The sequence below is a fragment of the Ambystoma mexicanum genome, chromosome 6q (genome assembly GCF_040938575.1).
Source record: "Ambystoma mexicanum isolate Mex_15411 chromosome 6q, UKY_AmexF1_1, whole genome shotgun sequence".
NCBI classification, from domain to species: domain Eukaryota; kingdom Metazoa; phylum Chordata; class Amphibia; order Caudata; family Ambystomatidae; genus Ambystoma; species Ambystoma mexicanum.
Window position 1 is genome coordinate 1,180,921,470 of NC_090937.1, and position 20,342 is coordinate 1,180,941,811.

The 20,342-nt window shown below is 49.0% G+C and overlaps 1 protein-coding gene and 1 long non-coding RNA gene across 3 annotated transcripts in view; one reads left to right on the forward strand and one right to left on the reverse strand.

Annotated features, from left to right (window-relative positions):
* The window catches only part of KLF3 (KLF transcription factor 3), a 115,801-nt gene extending 96,401 nt beyond the window's left edge, over nucleotides 1-19,400 (reverse strand). The window contains exons 1-2 of one of the 2 annotated variants that reach the window (XM_069631810.1): nucleotides 19,111-19,400; nucleotides 5,491-5,543 (exon numbers count right to left, since the gene is read on the reverse strand). The gene's annotated coding sequence lies outside the window, so the exon portion shown is untranslated. Of the gene's footprint in view, nucleotides 1-5,490; nucleotides 5,544-5,634; nucleotides 5,752-19,110 lie in introns of those variants that run through there. The other variant, XM_069631811.1, reaches the window with a different exon arrangement.
* The window catches only part of LOC138516575 (uncharacterized), a 250,151-nt gene continuing 243,136 nt past the window's right edge, over nucleotides 13,328-20,342 (forward strand). Inside the window, exon 1 of the long non-coding RNA XR_011282287.1 lies at nucleotides 13,328-13,555. This is a non-coding gene — a long non-coding RNA (uncharacterized lncRNA). The remainder of the gene's footprint in view (nucleotides 13,556-20,342) is intronic.

Genomic DNA, 20,342 nt, shown 5'->3' on the forward strand with positions numbered 1-20,342 from the left:
CCCTGCCTTGAGTAAAAGCTGCCAATACAAGAAGACCTAACGGCCTTACGGGCAAAGCCTTATTTCTTGATAAAAGAAATTAACCAGTTCTTGGGAGTTAATGAGGTCACCTTGGGGGGTGAAGGCTAGGCAAACAAAGAGCTTGAAACTGACACTTTAAGCACTGATTGTGGCACAATCACTGATAGAAATACCTTTGGGTGCAGGGGCACTGCCAACATCACCAGCAACACCACTGAGTATGGCAAATCAGAGAATGGTAAGACAGGCACATTACCAGCCATGGACATGTGTTGAGGGTACCAATCATCACACCCCTTGAGCCCTCTATTCCCAAGGCGAAATCCGACCAGAATCAGTGTGGGCGATGACATTTAAGCATTATCACTGGTTACCATAGGCCAGAATCCAATAATCACTGCAGCATCATCATCAACTTGCACACAGGGGGGTGGGCTGCCATCTAGGCACAGTGGCACCCCATAGTTTAATCAATCGTACAGACTGTTCAACCTGACATATCAAGGACATCACCCCTGGACACCATTGGTACCATTTTGTTCACTGAAAATAGGGATAATGCTTCGCCCATCAGTGTCGAAAATCCTCCACACATAGGACTATATTCAAACAAGAAGGGGCAGGCCAAAAATGAATTGACCACCAGCGACTGCTGCTCACCTAAAACATCTGCTTTGCTGACTAAACATACCTCAGATTTAGTCTCCACAGAGGCAGCAACGAACGGTGGCTGCAAACGCAGTCTCGTCCTGTCCGAGATAGCAGTTTTAAAAAGACTGCTTTTGACGCTCCTCGAAGCCCATGGATTAGGGGACATAAGAGGAGGGGTGTCAACTCGGGAGAACGTAGAGGACCACCGATTTAACAGAGAAGAGGGTCAGCCCTAACCATGATGTTCACATCAACACCACAATCAGTATTTATGTGGCCAGGCTAAGTGCTTCCCTTACACCCACAGTGAGCACTGACATTAACCTAGTTTTGGCTGCTAAAGGGCATCATGCCACAAAGCATCCAGACCCCACAGCCCTTTTACTGTCAACAGGGAAACATGTTGTACAATCATTACAACAAACGACTGTATGGAAGGCAGATTGTGCACCCAGAGGTAACTGGATGGATGTGGTCCCAGGGGGCAGAGTGCACTAGCTAACCTCTCCCACAATGGAGTCTTCACCAGGGCCCTTAGAGGTCAAACGGCGAGGGGCGTGAAAAAAAAAAATGGGACAAGAGGGTTAAGCAAGGGGGCATCTGTATTTTTGCATAAAGTCCCCAAATTGGCCCTAACTGCTCAGAAACCAAGGAAGCACTCATTAATAAGGTCACCCATTGGGTCCGCGCGGTACATGGTTGTTTAACTGTGATCCGAGAGGAAATCTCCAATTGTACCAGACGCCATCATCAAGCAGAGGGTACTTTTGACTCTGTTTGGATTGAGCTCACGGGCCAGAGAGTGGCGAATGGTCTATTGGGTATCGATGCAAGGTGCCGCTTAACTAAACATAGCACAATCGAAATTAGATCTTGGCAGTCTAATTGTGTTTCCTCCGCTGAAACTAGATCCCACCGCCACGTGCTTACCGGCACCAACGTGGTGCCATTAGGGATAAGGTGTTTGGGTAAATTCAATTTAGTAAGAGGAATTATTCTGGGGCATTACGAACTGTTCCTTACTGAGAGATGGGCATATTCGTTAGAATGCAAGGTTATGGCCGAAATAAAGTTACTGATGAAGTAATACACACGCCCAAAGGGCCAGCAAAACTACACACCAAAAAACACACAAACCACACACCCATCGCTGAGCACGCCACAACATCAAATAGTTGCAAACAACAAATAATTCAGACACTGGACTCTACCCCTCCAGAGACAACTAACCCAGTGCACACAACAAAGCACATCTAGAAAGCTCATACGCACAGACGCCAGTTTCTCCTGCAAGCATCAACAGAAGAGCACAACCTCTATCCTATCCCTCTTTCCTCACTTACCAACCCCACCCACTATTCTTAGAGAGCCACGTGGGCGCCTGGAGACCATGCAAATGGCAGTGGTGCGCGGTTTAAATAACAAAACATCACACAAGTGGGTCAAGTGGAGAAAAAGGTTTAGACCGAGGCCTCCTGGTGGGAGCCTTAAACTCGGCCACTAAACCACCTATTCTCCCAGATGCGCAAACATAAGTGTTTTTAAAAGGGTGGAAAGACTCGCCTCGCACAAGGCAATGTTTTGTTTACCGGCTCACATCGGGGCCACAACCGAAGGGCATCAAATTAGTTCCGGTGAGCCCCAGTTCACGAATACTGTTTTTTTATGGCTGAAAAAGTCATGTAGGACCGTGCAGCCCTGCCCCTGCTCTCCGTTAGCATCATTCTTACGTGCAGGAGGGGGCGAGTGCTTGAGCATGGGCGAAGCGACAGCTAAAGAAAGCAAACTACAGCGGCCAGCCTCTGCAGACAATACCCTCCTTATCAGGCGCACTGCCGTCTGGCTTCCCGTCTCCAACTCCTGGACTGCTGCGCGGGCTTCAGAGAGCAGCCCTGGCACGGGAAGGCCGGTGAGGTACACAGAATGGTATGAGGGCCATCGCCTTCCAAACCCCAAACTCTGCTGCAATAGGAGCTGAAACACACGTTTCTTTTGGCTGGGGAACGGGCCAGAAGAAGACATTCCTAAGCCGTCGATTTTGTAAAATATGGGCCTGTATCACTTAACGTACACGGGGAGAAATCTGAAAAGAATACGATAAAAAACACAAACCAGATGGAGTCTGACTGTGAATAGGATGGGGGCCACGGTGCATTTACTTAAAGGGTGTATAGTCCGCTATTGCGCCACGCACACAGCAGCACTCTTGCCAGGGGTTGCCTAATTCGCACTGAATCACTGCTGTGACTGTGTTTGACTTATGCATGTTTCAGTTTTGACGTTTCTCAAGGAATGTGTCTACCTCCCACTGGTCCACATAAAAAACCTTTAGAACTCGCAAAGAGGTTTGGCATTTCAAATATAACACACATTTTAATGTTTTATTTACAGATAGGTTTCGTTAAAAGTTCCTGGGTGGGTCATGGGCATTACTTGCTGCGCTGGAAATGGGCCAAAGAAACAATTTTTATTAGCACGCATCCTTGGAATCAAGCTTATTGCCCAGTGCATTCAACCTGAGTCTGAGCTTTAAGTGAGAGGCAGAATCGAGGGTGGGGCATTAGTTAGGGAGCTTGGCCTAGGTATGGATGGGTGGTGGGGGAGACGCCCCACCCCCTAACTTGATCCCCTAATAGAGGGGGAGGAGTGCGTCTGGCAATTGCTCAGCTCCCAGACAGTGGGAGCCAAGCAAGAGAGCTGGGGCGCACTGCTATCATTTCTTTAGTGCGCATTGCATTGGTTGACCAGACCTCCTGGTTTTGCTGGGACTGTCCTGGAATTTGGTGCTCTGTCTCCTTTTCTCAATATTATGTTTCCATTGGAAACTGCGGTGGTCCCGTTTTTTGTAGTAGGTATGGTATTTATCACTGGCAGGCAGGAATGCACAATCTCCCACAGAAGAAATGCTGCATTTTACAACCCAAGATAGTGTTCCTTTGTGATAAATTGATTACGATATGTGTTTATTTGAACAGTAACACTTAAACACCCGCCCCCCTTCTCTTCCAAACCTTACTGTAGTGTAGAGCCTTGACAGCCACTTTCAACGGGTCACCCTAGGCCATTGCCTCTCCTATTTGATCCCAAATCAAAGCCTCTGAGCCCCACTGGCAGGTTGCCTATGGGGGTTGGAGCATAAGGAAATGCAGGGCGTCTCATACGAAATAATAGCAGCGCACCCCAGCTCTTCATTTATTTCTTAGTGAGAGGAGCCAACCCCCAGCAGGCAGACCTTTCACTCAAGGAGCTGCATGGCCAAAGGACTGCCTGTGGGGGTCAGAGTTTCTGAATTGAAAAAATGGAGAGGCATGTAAAGGGTAAAGATTGGGAGTGCTTGAATACAAGTTAAACACTGAGAGTGATGCACTATAAAAATAAGTAAATCATATGCAAAGGCAGAATAAGCTTCTGCACGGACATGGCTCAGCACTTTAAGAACATTATGGTGGTGATCTTTCCAGTATAAAAGACAAATAACATCTGGACAATTCTGTTCCACTTGGAAGTGTCCAGCGAAAACGAAGCTTGCAGTGTTGCGATATGTAACAGTCTATTGTTCATTAATTCACAGACCTCGCTCTGTCTGGTGGACAGACAGAAGTCAATCAAGAACACTGCTGTCAATAATGGTGCATTTGAGACTGCAGATCCAAGTTTGCATGAACACAAAAAGAAAAAAAAGCAGCACCATTATCTTAATGTGTTTTCTGAAGCCCTGATATGCTACTGAATGTATACCATGCACCGCTGCCATGTGTACGGCCTCCAGGCCTTGCCCTGTGAACCAATACAAATCAACCCTGTGTTCTGGTACACTTTAAGCCATATACCCATGGCAGATTCTGGAGATTGCAAGCACCAAGTACTACTGGCTGTTCCAGAAAGCCAAATTCATGGGTCGAAGTGTGTTGGAATGGTCTTGAGAGAAACTTGCCAGAGCTTGGGGACTTCTAAGATTCCACCCCGATTCGCAGGGATTCAGATCCGGGCTAAGGCACAGAAGCCATGTTCTCTTGGTTTCATACTATGTCTTCAAATACACCAGCAAATTACTTGAATGTGTTCCATTGGTTTCCATTTGCAGCTCTTAGGGCGTATTTTGAATGGGAACCACGCATGCATATGGCATACGCAGTGCAAGGTAGAGATATGATCAGGCTTGGAGATGCGAGGGCAACAGCAGATGGGTCTGGGTAAATCACTTCGCCTACAAATTGTAGATGTGTGCAACACAGAGTGCAGTCTAGTCCTAACAATTTCATTACATGTCCCCATCACATCACGGTTTCTGTAATTCTGTTTCAGCCGAAAATACACACACGGCATGAACCTTTGCACAGCTTGGCATGTTCGAGCCGCTGCTAAAATGAATGTGCTCTCTATATGCTCTGCTGGCCCTTGCAGGCCAACGTTACTCTGGCTTTTGTAATGCCTCCAATTGATCAGCCCACAATGTAGAAGACTTGTCCCTTCCCCTCAACAACCCTACTCCCGCGTTTTCATATTAGAAATAGGTGTGATTTAAATACATTAACAAAACCCGTACAGCGTGCTGGCACGTATCTCTCCCAATAAAATGTTATGCCATCGCCATCACAGCCTATCTTTTTGTAATTCGTTCTTAACCACCCTCACACCAATACACGCCCACCGCTGTCCTTCGTACAGCCCAGCCCCCCTCAGGCTGGAGATTCTCTTGCTACAGTAAGGGGCATTTGTAAGGCACACCGCTGCCCCATCGACCCAGGTCGGTGCTACATGAAATACACCTTCAAAATAGAAGAGGCACAAATGCATTGTTCCGAAAACAACACTTACCCCCCAGCACGCGCCCTGTATTTTTCCAGCACAGCCCCGTTCCTCTGGCGTGCCTGTCAGGATGGAAAGGACACGGTTAGTAGAGAGCACGAGAACTAAAGACGCACAGCATACCCCCCGCGTGGGACCCGCCCGACGCCCCACCTCTGGCAGCCTTCGCCGCTTTCCAGCCGGTCAGCACATTTGTACTTGGCAACAGCTGCCAGCGCCGAGTGCAAGCAAGCCGCCTCCACCTTCACATCTGCCAGGCCACTTATCACCTATGCACACCCCTGGCTGCACAGGAAACCGGGGGCGGGGGAGGGGGGGGCTTTCAGTGAGGCCGATAGCTTCTGCACTGCAGTGCTCCCATGCAGCAGGGGGCGGAGGGGGGTGAGGCATTTCCTGCAAACATCGGGGAGGTATCCCCTCTCGCCCCCACTCGCCTCAACCGCACACGCCCCTTCCACGGCCATTCACAAACAAGCGCTCAGAAATGGTGGGCCGCCTCCTGTCTGGACAATGCAGCCACAGAATGCCAGCGCCTCCCATAGCCGGAGGGGGATGTGTGCCTCACCTTTCACCCCTCAGGAGCAGTGTTCACTGTTCCCAGTCCCAAAGCACAATAATCGCTGTGAGAGGAAGCAGGAGATGTGCCCGCAGCCTCTCCTGTTGATTGGTATCAGTCACACACCCAGCCACCTGGGCGAACCTGGCATGTCAAGCATACGTGCAGGAAGTAGAGATAACAATACCGCATATGTGTTGAGATTTATTTAACGCAGACTACTCACAACCGGATTACAAATAACTTTCCTATGATTAGGGTCGTTTTGCGAAAATTCATTGGGACACACCCAACAAGGTTAAAGTTCATGTCAGGCAATTCTGTGGGGTTTGCCCCAATTGAACCTCGTGCATCCAACTGTCTCGGGGGCAGCTGGGTGATTTTGTCGTGGTGACCCACATTTTTACCCATGTATCACAAAAAGCAAAACTGCCCTTGGTTCCCCTATGCAGCTTGGTTAACCCCACCAGGGCTTTTGTTTGCCCATTGCTTCCCTTGAACCCAACGATTGTCCCATCACAGCTGTGCAAACCGCACACCTGCTGCACCCATGCTCCCTGCAGTCCCATACGCGTGGATCTGTAATCAGCACAGCTTGCTTGCGCACCTATTTCATAGTGGTTTGCTGCACCCATGGGGCTAGGCCAGAGCTATACACATCAACCCAATAAAAGAGCAATAGAGTTGGTTCCATAAGAACTGCATATGCAAGTGTGCAACATCCTTTGATTTGTAGATCGGTTGTTCTGTTCTTTGTTGCGCCCCTCTCCCTTTCGTGTCCCCTGGTGCCTCCCTCCTGTCTGCCCTCCCCTTTGTGAACACCCCTAGCCCCTCCTCTGCCTGGTCTCCTCTCTGCCTACCCCCCTCTTTCCTCCCTGCACCCCCTATGGTGCTCTGTCTCATCTATCTTTTCTAACTGCTTTTCTACCGACTATCCTATTCCTCTCACCAAGTCTGGCAGGAAGAAGTTCAAGAGGGACATCCTGGTCTCCACATCGCTCATACCTATACCAGTGCTTCCTCCAGACAGACCCTTCCCAATATACTCTTTGTTGTTCCGTCTCCAGGCCTATGGACACCCCCATACGGTCTCTGTTCTCTCTCCTTTTTCCTTTTCTCCCATTAATGGTGGCACCCGGTGGGAGGCCCTCCTGGCCCCCTTCCACTCCTCTAAGACCACTAATGTCTACTTAAATAGCACTGTCTTGGTCCAGGACTCTCAGGCTAATCTCCTCCTCTTTGATAGACGCTTCCTGCCCCTTATCAACTTACTTTCCTCTTCTGCTATTCCTTCTTATCCCTCTCTGGTTCCTCTGCCGCCTCTTTCCTCTGCCACCACTTTGGCACCCCCTGATGTTTCTCTGGCTACCCTGTTGCCTCCCTCTTCTGCCACCCCTCCGGCACTCTTCTCCCTCTCTGTCTACCCTGCCTCCTCTTCCTTCCTCCTCTGCCCATCCTCAGTCACCTCCGACACTTCTGCAGGGTGTACCTCTGGCCTGTACCCTTCCCCAGAAGTCCTTCAAATGTAGCAACCTACTCCACATCGCTACTCTAAACTCTCGTTCAGCAAAATTCTGCCATCTCCTGGAAGAGCTTGATTTGGATGTACTCGGTCTCACTGTTCACGGCCAGCTCTGGCATGAGTTTTGACACTCTCCTTCCCGATGGCTACAGGATCCTCTCTGAACCCAGAACCAACCGTCCCGGTGGGGGTGTAGCCTTGATTTTCCCAGAGTGGATCCCTGCTTCTATCATTCCAATGCAGCACTACTCCTCCTTTGAATGCCTGGTCTGCAGGCTCTCCATCTCTCCTGGCCTCTCTCTCACTGTGGGCACCATCTACAGGCCGCCTGGCCATGACACCCTCTTCCTCTCCCAGTGGACTGACCTCTCCTTGCCTCTACTTCCCAACTTCTCCTCAGAGACTTGAACATCCACCTGGATGCTACCAGCCCTTCTTCAGGACTCTTTTGCAACCTCTGCGATTCTCCATTTTTCCCTCTGGCCCGACTCAATCTGCAGGGCACACCCTGGATGTAATGATCTCCTCAGACCTCCCCTTCTCTAACCCTATCATCACTCCTCTCGGAGGGATCCCTTTCTCCTTTCTTCCCACCTCGCTCGCTTCCTCGCAGGTCCTGCCGACTCCAGCACTGCCACCTACCTTCTCAGTCATCTGACCCATGAAGCGTGTGTCAGTTGAGGCTTTTACCACTACTTTCCCCCCTCCTCCTCCTGCACCTTTGGCTTACTCAGACCCTGACACAGACCTCTCTAACCTTCAACTCTCTATCTCTAATACTCTGGATGTCCTTGCCCCTGTCATGAGGATCTGCTTGAAGCCAAAATCCAAGTGCAACTCTTGGTACGATTCCCTTAAACGCAAGTGTAGGGCGGCAGAGAGGAAGTGGAGGTCCTCGGGTGCACCCCTTGACAAAATGGCCTGCTGCCTGCTCCAAAGGCAGTACAGACTCTCTGTCCTCTCTAAGAAGTGAGCCTATATCCAAGCCCGCATCTCTGTGGCATCTAACAACTCGGCTGAACATTTCAAAATTTGCAAAGAGCTGGCCAATCCTGCTGCAGTCTCTACCTCTCCTGTCCCTCCCAGGCTCTCTGCATGGCCTTAGCCTCTCATTTCACTACTAAAACTGAGGGCATTCTGTCCACCCTCTCTTCCTCTACCACTCCTGGCCCGTCTGAGACTGTCTCTCCTCCTTTCTCCTCCTTTCCCCTGTTCACCCCCAACGATGTTTCTAGACAAATCCGATCTATCAAAGTCTCATCAAAGCAGGTTCTCCCCGGTTATAGGTCAAATGCTCGAATGCATTTGATCGAATGACAGACAATATGCTAGAGTCAATTTGACTGAAAAAAAGGGGTTTTTTTTGCCCCCCCCCCCACAAACACCCGTTTTTGGTGTTAAAACACCTTTTTTTTAACCTATACTAGAGCATCAAAAAAAGAAATATACTTTTTTTTAAAAAAATCAGAACTTTTTGTTTTCGGTCAAATTGACTCGAGCATTTTGTCATTCGATCAAATGCATTCGAACATTTGACCGGACACCGTTCTCCCCTGCTCATCCAGAATTATCAAGGACCACTTCGACACCCTTGTTCCAGCCTGGGCCGTTTTCTGCAATCACTTCTTTGCCAATGGAACTTTCCATTCCCACTTAAGCACTCTCTTGTGCACAAAGCCCTCGGCTAATCCTTCCTCTCCGGCTAACTATCGTTCAATCTCCATACTCCTTTCGTGGGCAAACTCTTAGAAAAGCTGGCCATCTTCCAGCTTAATCTACATACTAAATCTGTTGGTTGCCTACATGACCACCAGTCTGGCTTCAGAACTGCCAGAAGCACAGAAACTGCTATCCTGAATACCGTGAAGACTTACATTCCAATCTTGACTCTAATCTCCCATCTGTCCTCATTCTACTTGATCTATCCTCTGCTTTTGACACAGTCAACCATGCCATCTTGCTCAATCGTCACCTGAACAACCTTGGTATAACTGATCAGGCCCTGGCCTGGTTGACCTCCTTCCTCACTGACCAACCCTCTCAGGTCCAACTGGGGTCTTTCCGCTCTTCGATCTCTCTCTCTACTTGTGGTGTTCCCCAGGGATCTAAACACTCTACCTGGCTCTTCAACCACTACCTGGCCCGTTGCCCACTGCATCGCTACTTTCTGCTCCAATCAATTTTCAATGTTATGCGGATGACACTCAGCTCATTTTCAAGCTCCCTTCAACCACCTCTGCTTCTTCTCTCATACCAGACTGTCTGGCCACAATTCAGGACTGGTGTGCCACCAATGATCTCTGCCTAAATGCCAGTAAGACGGAGATCCTCCTCATTGGGACACCGGCTCCCTCCTTTCTTCTCTCCCACTGGCCACCCACTCTGGACCCTCTTCCTGCTCCTTCCTGTGAGGCTAAGAACCTTGGTGTCATCTTTGACTCCACCCTCTCCTTCTCTCCTCACATCTCTGACGTCTCTGTGAAGTCAAACTATCAGCTGCACCTCCTCAGAGGTATTCTTCCTTTTCTCACTTTCCCCAAGAAGCTAACGGTCTCCAGAGCTCTGGTCCTCTCTAGGCTGGACTATTGCAACAGCCTTTTTCTAAATCTTCCTGCCTCTACACTTCGACCTTTACAACTTATCCAGAACAGGACTGCAAGACTTGTCCTTGGCCTCAAGCCCGAGGATCATATCTATGCAGCTCTGAAAGCTCCCTGTGGCTGCAAGGATCAACTTCAAGACCCTCTGCATCGTCCACAAAGCTTTCTGGGGCATGGGACCGCTCTACCTTCAACTTTCTCTTCCAGAACATCTTGCTTCTCGATCTCTCTGTTCATCCACCTCCAGCTCTCGGAGGGTCAGACGCTTCTCCAAGCAGAGAGTTGGGGGCAGATCTATCTCCTCGGCTGGGGCCACCCTCTGGAACAGCTTTCCTGCCTCTCTCAAACTTGAGCAGAACCACCTCAGTTTCTGGAAGCAACTCAAGACTTTCCTTTTCGTTTCCGCTTCCTATCCCCTGCTGATGCACCGGACTGCTGCGCGCACTGGCCACCTGGTCAACCTCTGAACTCGGGCCCAGGCTGCTGCATGTCCAGTTGTCGTTGCACTGCCCCCGGGCTCCCCAGCACTTACGGGTCTGTATCTGCAACCCTACAGTCGCTTCTCTCTGTGTTTATGAGCCACCCTCTGGCTGCACTTGTGAGTTTGCTGCATTTCCCCGTTCCCCTCCCCCCGGCACGTCTCCCCTTCCCCGCACTTGCGGGACATGAATGACACAAGGCCAAGTAAGATTGTTATTTTGTCCTCCCTTTGTTTCCCCCTCCTCGTCTTGTTGCGCCTAATGCCACATCATATTATATCCATAAAATGAATATTCCTCTCATTGTGTGGGAAAGGTTATTATTCATACAACGCAGGGGTCTACAACCTGTGGCTCACCAGGTGTTTTGAACTACAACTTCCATGATCCCTCACCTTTGAGTAGGCTGGCTAGGACAGATGGGGAATAATAGTACAAAACATCTGGAGAGCCAAAGGTTGCCGACCTCCAATAAAACGCCTATACTCCCACAGACAGGGCACATAGCAGTCTCTTACTGAGAGAGATCTCCTGGTGAGGCAAATACAAAATTACCAGGCATGGCAAAGTTTTACACAGACTTCAGAAGTCAGTGTAATGGAAGTTAAATCCCCCATAAAGTTCTGTAACTGTTTACTTTACCTTCTAATCAGCAGGAGGGATTGGACCCTGCCCTGCGATAAGAGGCAGATAGCTGTAGCAAGCTACAGGGGTAGTGCAAAGGGAGGAGGTAAGGACATGGACTATGCATGAACAAATGACAGATGGCAAGACATGCAAAAGGTCCAGTGGGGCAAACGTGAACAGTAAAGAGGACTAGCAATGCAAGTCAGATAAAAATACAGCCATTCCAGGGGTGTAATGGGATCAGCCAAGGAGGGCCCAGATATTCCATAGGAGTAAAGACCCAGAGCCAGCAACACGTAATGAGCAGAGAAACAGGCATGCTAGTGGGAGACGATGGGTCAGGTATGCCAGCTGGGTAAAGGCACAGTTATGGCAGCGGAAGCTAATTCCAAGTATGTCAGAAGGGCACAGCACCGAGTATTCAATTTCAGAACAGAAGCCCTAGCATAGAAGAAAAGGCTAAGGCCGTGAAGAAAAATGGAGGGCCAGCCATGAAACCTGGACAGTAGCATACCAGTGGGACAGAGACGCAGAAGAGAAGGACTGAGGCCCTGGAATGAAAAACGGCAGAGGCCCAAAGGTCTGCATAACAGATAGAGCTACGGACACATGCAAAAACGCGCAAAACAAGATTCTCAGGGAAAAATAAAGGCCAAGGACGCAGACATGTGGTTCAAACCGACCCAGGCATGTGAAACACTGAGGACAAATCATACAATGGAGTTAGGAGCAAGCCATCAGAAGTGCGTGGGTGGATGGGGGAATGAGGCACGTGAAAGTTATGTGGATGAGGCAATGCCCGAAGTTCTGGCTCTACAGGACAGCACAGTTTTAAGGTTAGACCTATGCTACCGATTATGCTCCAGCAAGCACTATTTACAACGAATTGCAGCAACAACAACAAAAAACTCCCTGCAAAGTAACAAAAGTGACATTTGTGTTTGTGTACCAGTTGATTGTGGCCAATGTAATGTCCCAGTTCCACATGGCTGGGCTACCTAGACCTGAGAGGAGCAAAGGACAAGTGCTATCTAAAAACAAAACTGAGCGGACCAGAGAAAGTCAGAGACATGATATATTTTAATTATATCGCGCTCGTACGCAGGTGTTTCAGAGCGCAACAAGGCAAGGGAAGGGAACAGGGAAGAACAAAAAAATGATCTTACTAGGCCTAGTGACATTGAGAACGCGCAAGTACATGGGAAAGGGGAAAAAGTGCATGGAAGGGGGGAGAAGTGGAAAGTGCGGAGCAGGAGGAACAGATAAATAAGAATACATAGATAATAAAGTGAATAAACAATGTTAAGTGCAGCCAGTAAGTGGCAAGTGCTGTGTTTAAGGCAGCAGACAGGGTATGTCTGATAAGTGCAGAAAGAAAAGAAAGGGGGTGGGGTCTGTATGGGTACAGATACAGACTCCAGTGGGGTGGCCCGGAGGCAGTGCAGGAGGGTGGCAGTGTGAGCAGGTACCTGGGCACGGAGGGTGGCAAGGTGCATGGTGCTGAGAGAGAAACAGATCAGCATGGGGGGGGGGGGGGCGAGAAGCAAAGAGGAAGGTCTTGAGGTGGTTCTTGAGGGAGTAAAACGGTCACTAAACAAAGAAAATCGAGGCAAGCGAAACACACGCCAGTAACGGAGATAAGACACCGGACCTTTTCTGGATTTGAAAAATAAAGTGGGATACTTTCAACGGGGCACTTGTCCTTCACAACCCAATAATCACGTTTACCCTTTCAAAGTCACTAGGGGCAGAAGACACTAATACTGCGCTTGTGCCCCCTCCCCCTCCCCATTTCTGAAAAGATATTAGAGACTCGGCACGGTACACACTGTTCGCAATTCTCTAAAGTGAGAAGGACGCAGGCTTTATTTTTCCAGTGTAACCCGAGAGGGTGAAACGGTTCAGTGATTTCGTAAGGCACCACCTATCTCAAACTATCAAGAGCGCACGGGAGGCGGCTGATAGCTCTCCGGGTGGGGATTGGGAGTTGCTGGGCAGGGACAAAGGGCACGGCCCGGGCGGGGGCCCTGCCCGGGAACGGCCCCAAACAGGAAGGCGCGCACACAGCCGCCAGGAATGCGTGACGCAGGCGCAGCCTGGGACAAAGAGCAGGAAGCGGCCCTGCAGCCGGGGACTAGGAGCTCAGCAACATGTGCACAGCCCTCCCTGACCCCGGGCAGCTGGCCTCCTCCCACAACAACAGCAGCAGCAGCCCAGGGAGGGGCCGTGTGCTTTCTGGGTGTGAAGAAAAATACCGCGTTAATAAGGCAGCCCTGCCCTGTGTGCCACGGTACATTTAGCAGTTATTTCTGAAATATGGAGCGGCATTCATTGCATGTTGCATAATCACTGTGTATACGAGTCACCCCGGTTTACCTCTGGTTTTTTAAAAATGTATCATGCTATAGGTACAATGCGCAAGCCTAGATGAAATCCGTAGTTTAAAGTCGATGCGTGAGTACAGAATACAGGTAGTGTATCGTTTATTTATTGCAGTCCGATTTTTGACTCACAAATCTCGGAATCTCTTTACAATATTGGATGGGTATACCGTAGAACAAAGAACCCAATGTGTGCCCTTCAAATATAATCGTCCAGCTCAATCACACACAGACATACACAACCAAATTACAAAACTTGCACAGTACGGGATCAGGTCAGAGACCAAATCACAGAAGCCACGATACGATTTAGAGAAAGGAAGCAAATTGCCATTGGGATAATGGATTTCTAGCAACATTAGAAACTGTGACACAGCGATTTGCCGAAAATTACAAAATTTTCAGTAAACCAGGATTACAATTCGGGTCTCCCAACACTGATATTTCGCCACTAGAACACACTTTCCCCACTTCACAGAACAATGAGAATTACAATAAATACAGGTTAGCACGCTTCCACTTGTATTGATTGTTGCGATGCTGCTCTCCATCCCATCAATGGGGAAATAAGAGCTGCGCTGCTTCTTCATCTTTGAGAAACAATGCTAGGCCCGTTGTGCGGGGCAGAGAATTACGTGGACCATGAAACAAACATGCAGGTTTGGGTCACTGGCCCATTCTACGAATATTAAAGGCTATCCATGTACGATATCGCTCAGTGGGGTACCAGAATATGAGCGGCACAGTGCACAAATTGACCAAGTTAGTTTGCTTGATAACATTTTTATTTATTTAACTTGTAAAGTGCACATAAGGTAATATTACAGTTGCAAAGAGATAATGCATTCTCATACATATTGTCATACTGTACATACTGTAAGGTGGCATAGTATAGTCTGGTTAAATTGCCGACATGATGGGCAGGGTGGGTCGAGGGGGCGGGTTAGGAGAAGTGCTGAGTTTTGGGAGCTTTACAAAAGATCCAGTAGGATTTCTCAGCCCTCAGGGAGGGGGGGTGGGGTAATCCAGAATTTGGCAGCACGATAAGGGAAGCTGGAACCTCAAGCTTTACATCTCCTCACGTTGGGCACAAGAAGTCTGTCCGTGTAAGGGGTCCTAGAGGACCTTGATTAATGGGCTTTGGTAATTCTTTGTGTGAGGTAAGGGGACACTGTATTGGAGAGGCACTTGTGGGCAATGGAAAGTGTTTCAAAGGTGATCCGCTCCTGGACGGGCAACCAATGTGCTTCTCTTCTAGCTTTGGAGATGTGTGCTACTTTCGGAATGTTGAGGGCTGCTCTTAAGGCGTTATTTTGTATAACTTGCCGTTTTTGAATAGTTCCAACTGAGGTGCCTGTTAATAGGACTTTACAATAGTCGATTTTAGAGCCAATGATGGCACGGGCATTGTGAGGCAGTTGTTTTTAGTGATGAAGGGTTCACATGTACAATACAGCTGGAGCGCATGCATTGCCCTACAGTCACTTGTAACATGAAACCTGCCAATAAATCTAGTGCAGAAGCGGTATTAAAAAGCGGTGCCCTTAGCCTACACAATAAAAGAGGCCGACAAAAATACCTGAAATTCACAAATATGCGTTCAACGTTTTTTGATGCTGTGCCAGCACTTTTCCCTGGCTTGGATGATCATTCTACAACTCTATTTACCAGTCGCTAATGTCACAGCTTTCCTCGTCGACCCAGTGGCAGACTTGGCCTGCAGAGAAGACTGGAGATTTTCCAGTGGGCCACTATGCCACAAGCCTCTTTTGTGAGTGCACTCTGAAGTATGTACATTGCTGTGTGCAGCGCACAAGATGCTATATGTGCTTTGAGGGTTCCAGATGGAGCTGCATTGAAAAAAAAAAAGTATCCAGGACCACTTTTGGTTCCCAGTCCACCACGGTGTCGACCCAGGGCCTTGTCGGCAGCATATGTGGTGCAACATGGAATGGCCCAGACTCCTGCTGAGGCTCCCCTTGAGATCATCACCATGCAGAGAAATATGCTGACCCTTGGCTGGGGTTAAGCTCTGAAGCCCTGTCCGATGCACTGTGATGCAGTCGCAGCACAGCCTGGATTCAAACTATTAGTTTAAGCAAGAATTAGAGCTCTAAAATGCTGGTTGCTACTTTTGTTCAGGTGGGGGGAATCGCGGTAAAGGACAGCATTACACGCATCACCAGTAGCGACCAACAGAGTCTGTTCACTGTTGTGGTGGCCTGCCCCTACAAATACGCCAAATCCCCAACTGACAACAATATTGACAGCTGCCAGTTTGCTCGATACCAGATTCACTGCAGACGAAATCATTGGGCAGAGGCTACTTAATATCACGAGAGGTGCAGGGTCCTCTCCTGATCACTTGAAAACATCTCATACACAGGCTCCAGCGACAATCATTGGGGTGCGCCAGGAGACAAAGTACAACCAAGCTTTACCACAGGTCTTTAAAAGTCCATGCTCAGGCTGGAACTACGTAAACCGGTGCCCATGCTCAGACACTAACCTGTATCACAAGAGGCCCATGCTGAGACTGTAGCACATGTCACCAGAAGTCCATGCTCCTGATCTAGCATCGTAAACAGAGGCCCATGGTACATGCTCTAGACTATGTCACCAAAGACCCGCCATGCACAGAAACTAACCTGTATCACCAGAGGTCATGCTTAGACTAACCCATAGAACTAGAGGTTCATGTTCACGCTCTTGCCCATATCACCAGAGGTCCATGCTCAGGCTTTAAACCATGGGCCTGCTTCCTACCCCACTGGCTATTGTAAACAATCTGGGCACACAAATTGCTGAGTAACTTTCTGCTTCTGCAGCACTTCAGATTAAGGCGAGATGTAGCACAGCCTATTTAAAATTTAAAATACTTAGGAAGATTATCCCCTTTGTACCTGCCGAGTTAGGTGGCCTGGTGGTTTCTACCCCTGTTATGGGGAATTTAGACTATTGCAATGCTAGCTTATTTGAACAACCTAAATCTCTTCTCCATCGCTTCCAGTTTGTGCAAAACACGGCTGCCCATCTGGGTATGGGACGGCTGAAAAGTACCAGAACCTCTACTCTGCCTCAGAAGTTGCACTGGCTTCCAATTACCAGTCAGATTAAATGTAAAACCCTTTGTATGGTCCATAGGGCCTTTTATGGTTTTGGAGATGCCTTTCTTCGTCAGAAAATAACAAGATACTGTCCTTCTCTGAACCTTCGTTCTGCTAATCGATCTTTACTTCAGGTTCCTTGTTTCTGTAAATCTACTGTCAGTAGCTGAGCTTTCTCTGTGGCTGCTCCAGAGTTGTGGAACTCTCCCTTTTCCTCTTCGGTCCATTGAGGATCACCTGGCATTTTTTTTAACGTTCCTGTTTAACCAGTGAATTGGTGTTTCTGTGGACGATTGTCTTCTCTTACCGGTTGTTGGGTCCATCTTCTCTTCAGCAGCCCTTTGCCTAGCGCCACGATGCCCTTGCGTCACTGTTGCACTTTACAAGTGCCAATATCATAACATATAACCAGAGGTCGATGTTCAGGCTCAAGCCCATGTCACTAGAGGTTCATGCTCAGGTTCAAACCCATGTTGCCGGAGGTCGATGCTCAGGCTCTGTCCATGGATAGGCAAGAAGTCCATGCACTGGCTCTACCCCGAATCGTCTATGCTCAGGCCCATGTCACAAGAGGTCCAGGTGTAGGCTCAAACATCACACAAGTAGTCCATGTTAAGGCCACATGAGGTCCCTGCAGAGGCTGTATCCCACGGCACAAAAGATACATGTTCAGGCCCTAGCCCATGTCACCAGAGGTCCATGCTTAGGTTCCATGATATGGGAGGTCCATTATCAGGTTTTAGCCCATATCACAAAAGGTTCATGAGCAGCTTCCAGTATAGAGCATTAGAGGTCCATGTTCACGCTCTACCTATGCCACAGAAAAGCTGAAAGGTCAGGTTGTACTCGGGGTTAGTTCTAGAGAAGTGCATGCTCAGGCCCTACTGAGGCAATACGAATCACTATGCATCCGTTCTACTCCAAGCCACTTTAAAGTGGTACATGCCCATGCTCTTCTGCACTTGGTAAGGGGTACATGCAGGTCACCCGAGAGGATTTCGATGCTCAGACTGTACTCTTGGTTCTTTCTAGAGGTCCATGATCAGGCCCTAATGCATGTCTATCGTTCATCGTGCTAAGGCTCAACTCCAGGGCTCTGGTCCATGGCTAAGCTCTACTCCATTTGATGAGGTTCACGATAAGGCTCTATCTAGGTTACAGAGAAGATGCTGGCTTTGAGGCTCTAGGTCACAGCATGACATCCGAAACCAGAGTTTTTCCATGGCCAGTGCTCACAATGCACAAGTCATGGTTCTGATCCAGGCAATGATGTATGATTCGGCCCACCTCTGCGCACAATAGAGGCCCCAAAAAGGACACCTGCCAGTCAGGTGCCACAGCGGAAAAGGCACAGCCCAGATCATCTCTCCACATCAGTATCTTAGGTGACATGTGGGAAGTACTCCTGCCAGAAAGAACCCAGAAGAGAGAACCATGGACAGCGCTTGCCACTGCCCAGGGTAACAGGAAGTTCAGTTCACTAAAGTGCCCAACAGCAAAGACCTAGAAGGTGCTCACCAGGTCCTCAGACTGAAGCCCAGACGTATGGACGCTGTGAGGGGAAAAGGACAGTAATACCTGATAACTCCGACAGTCCATATGGTCTTCTTTCACCAAGCACAGAAGAGGCGTCTGTGCTCAGCTCCTGCCATGGCACAGGGCGGAGCGGAGGACTGTGACGGCTCCGACAACTGCACAAAAGAGAGGTCATTGTTCAGCTCATGCCAGGGTACCGGAAAGAAGTCTACGTTCAGCTCCTGTGAGAAATGTCCATGATATGTTCCTCAAGCAGCTGAGAACTCGGTGATAAGACCCGGGAAGACAGCTCCATGCTCAACTGGCACCCTGCTGTGGTACCCGAAACAAGACACAGGCTAATCTCCAGCACAAGACACATAGCTCCATAGCACATTAAATGAACGAACGCGTGCTTTATTACTAGGGGACAGCACGCCCACACAGCTCGGTGGCACAGAAGAATAAACTTGCCAATATAAGCTCCGGGACCCTGGGCAAGCGTCCATACTCAATCCTGGCAGGGAACCTGGACACCGGAACCAGGTACATCCAAGACAAGTTTCCACGGTACACAAAAAGAGTACACTCTGACTTCGTATTCCAATGATCTGAAAATCACACTGTATTCCTCTTAACTTTGACATATTTTCAGTGGTGTGCTAACAACTCCAAGCATGTTAACCATGAAAGAATTAAGCATACTCATAATTGATGAGCATATGGATACCTCGTAATTGTTCTTATAATCACTTACACTAAACTAAATAAACACAAGAAAGCTCCGTCCACAGAGAGCATCTCGACCCACTCTAAAAGTCAGGTACAATAATAAAACTTACTGTATATGACAAGGCGGTGGTTCGAAAATACCACAAACCCCAAATCTTCTCCAATCCCCCAAATAATGGTACTGGTGTCAGCTAATCATGTGGCAAGCCAGGTTTCAAAACACCGTCAAAATTAAAATATCAAAATCAATTCGTTGTTCTCCAAATGTTGGCGGATCCTGGCGGCAGCTGGTGCGCGCGGCAGGTTGCGCTGGAGACGCTCGCTCGCTTGCCTGTAGTCAGCACTGGCCCGATCTCACTGAGCTGACGCTCTAGAGGTGTCCTCGGGTGTCTTCCCAGCCGCCGGCCGGCCACGTGACCTGGAGGAGGTGTTGTTGCAGCTCCCGCAGGACTCGTCCTCCCCTTGGCTCGGCTCTGAAATCTGAAAGTAAACCTGAGCGGCCATCTTAGAATGGCTATTGACTTGGGTACCTTAGAGTAGAAACTGGTGTTCCACATGTTAACTTTCAGGAAACAATATTTGTATTTTCGAGGTTTGTGGTGAGGATCTTCATTTGCTATGCAATAAATACTATACATATGTTGTTCACGTCTTTATATAGAAAGATAACAGTACTGAAGCATTGTATGGTGCCGTAAAATACAAATCACAAACTTTGGGTGTCAAAGAAAGTGTGGCCTATCGAAGAAAGTTCTGTTCAATCAACGTATAATGCTCCACTTCAATGATGCCGGACCACATGTCTATTCTAGGTGTGATACAGCCACTGAAGGACAGACCCAAAGTTCTCTGTGAAGAACTAATGGGCAGAGTGCCTTGGTAGGCCGTCTTCTGTTTCCACGGTTCTCACACCTGGGCTTCGGGCCAGGGCGGGTCTTGGCCGCAGTCAGGCGTGCCTTCAGTCGGGGTGACGAGGAAGGGTAGCGGGCGTGTTACGCGGAAAGATCCTGGGAGGTAGCGATACTGAATTACAGCTGCCGCCCCAGGCGGCGGCAGGGCGGGACAGCGGCTCGCGCGGCTGGAGGCGGCGCCGAGGAGTCACACCAGTGAACCACGAGAACTGTCTCTTTTCGAGATACTCAATGGTTGGCTCGGGCAGCCTGATGAATGCCTGCAGCGGAGATTTTCTTACTTGGACGCCCATCTTTGTGAATTATGTTTATTTTGCTTTTGTGACATCTGCTAGTAGCAGACGTGAAAACGTCGATCGCTTGTCTCGGACCGCTCTGTCCCTCCCTGTTTCGCAGGCCGACAGAGTAAGTCAGGGATCACCCCCGAGCCA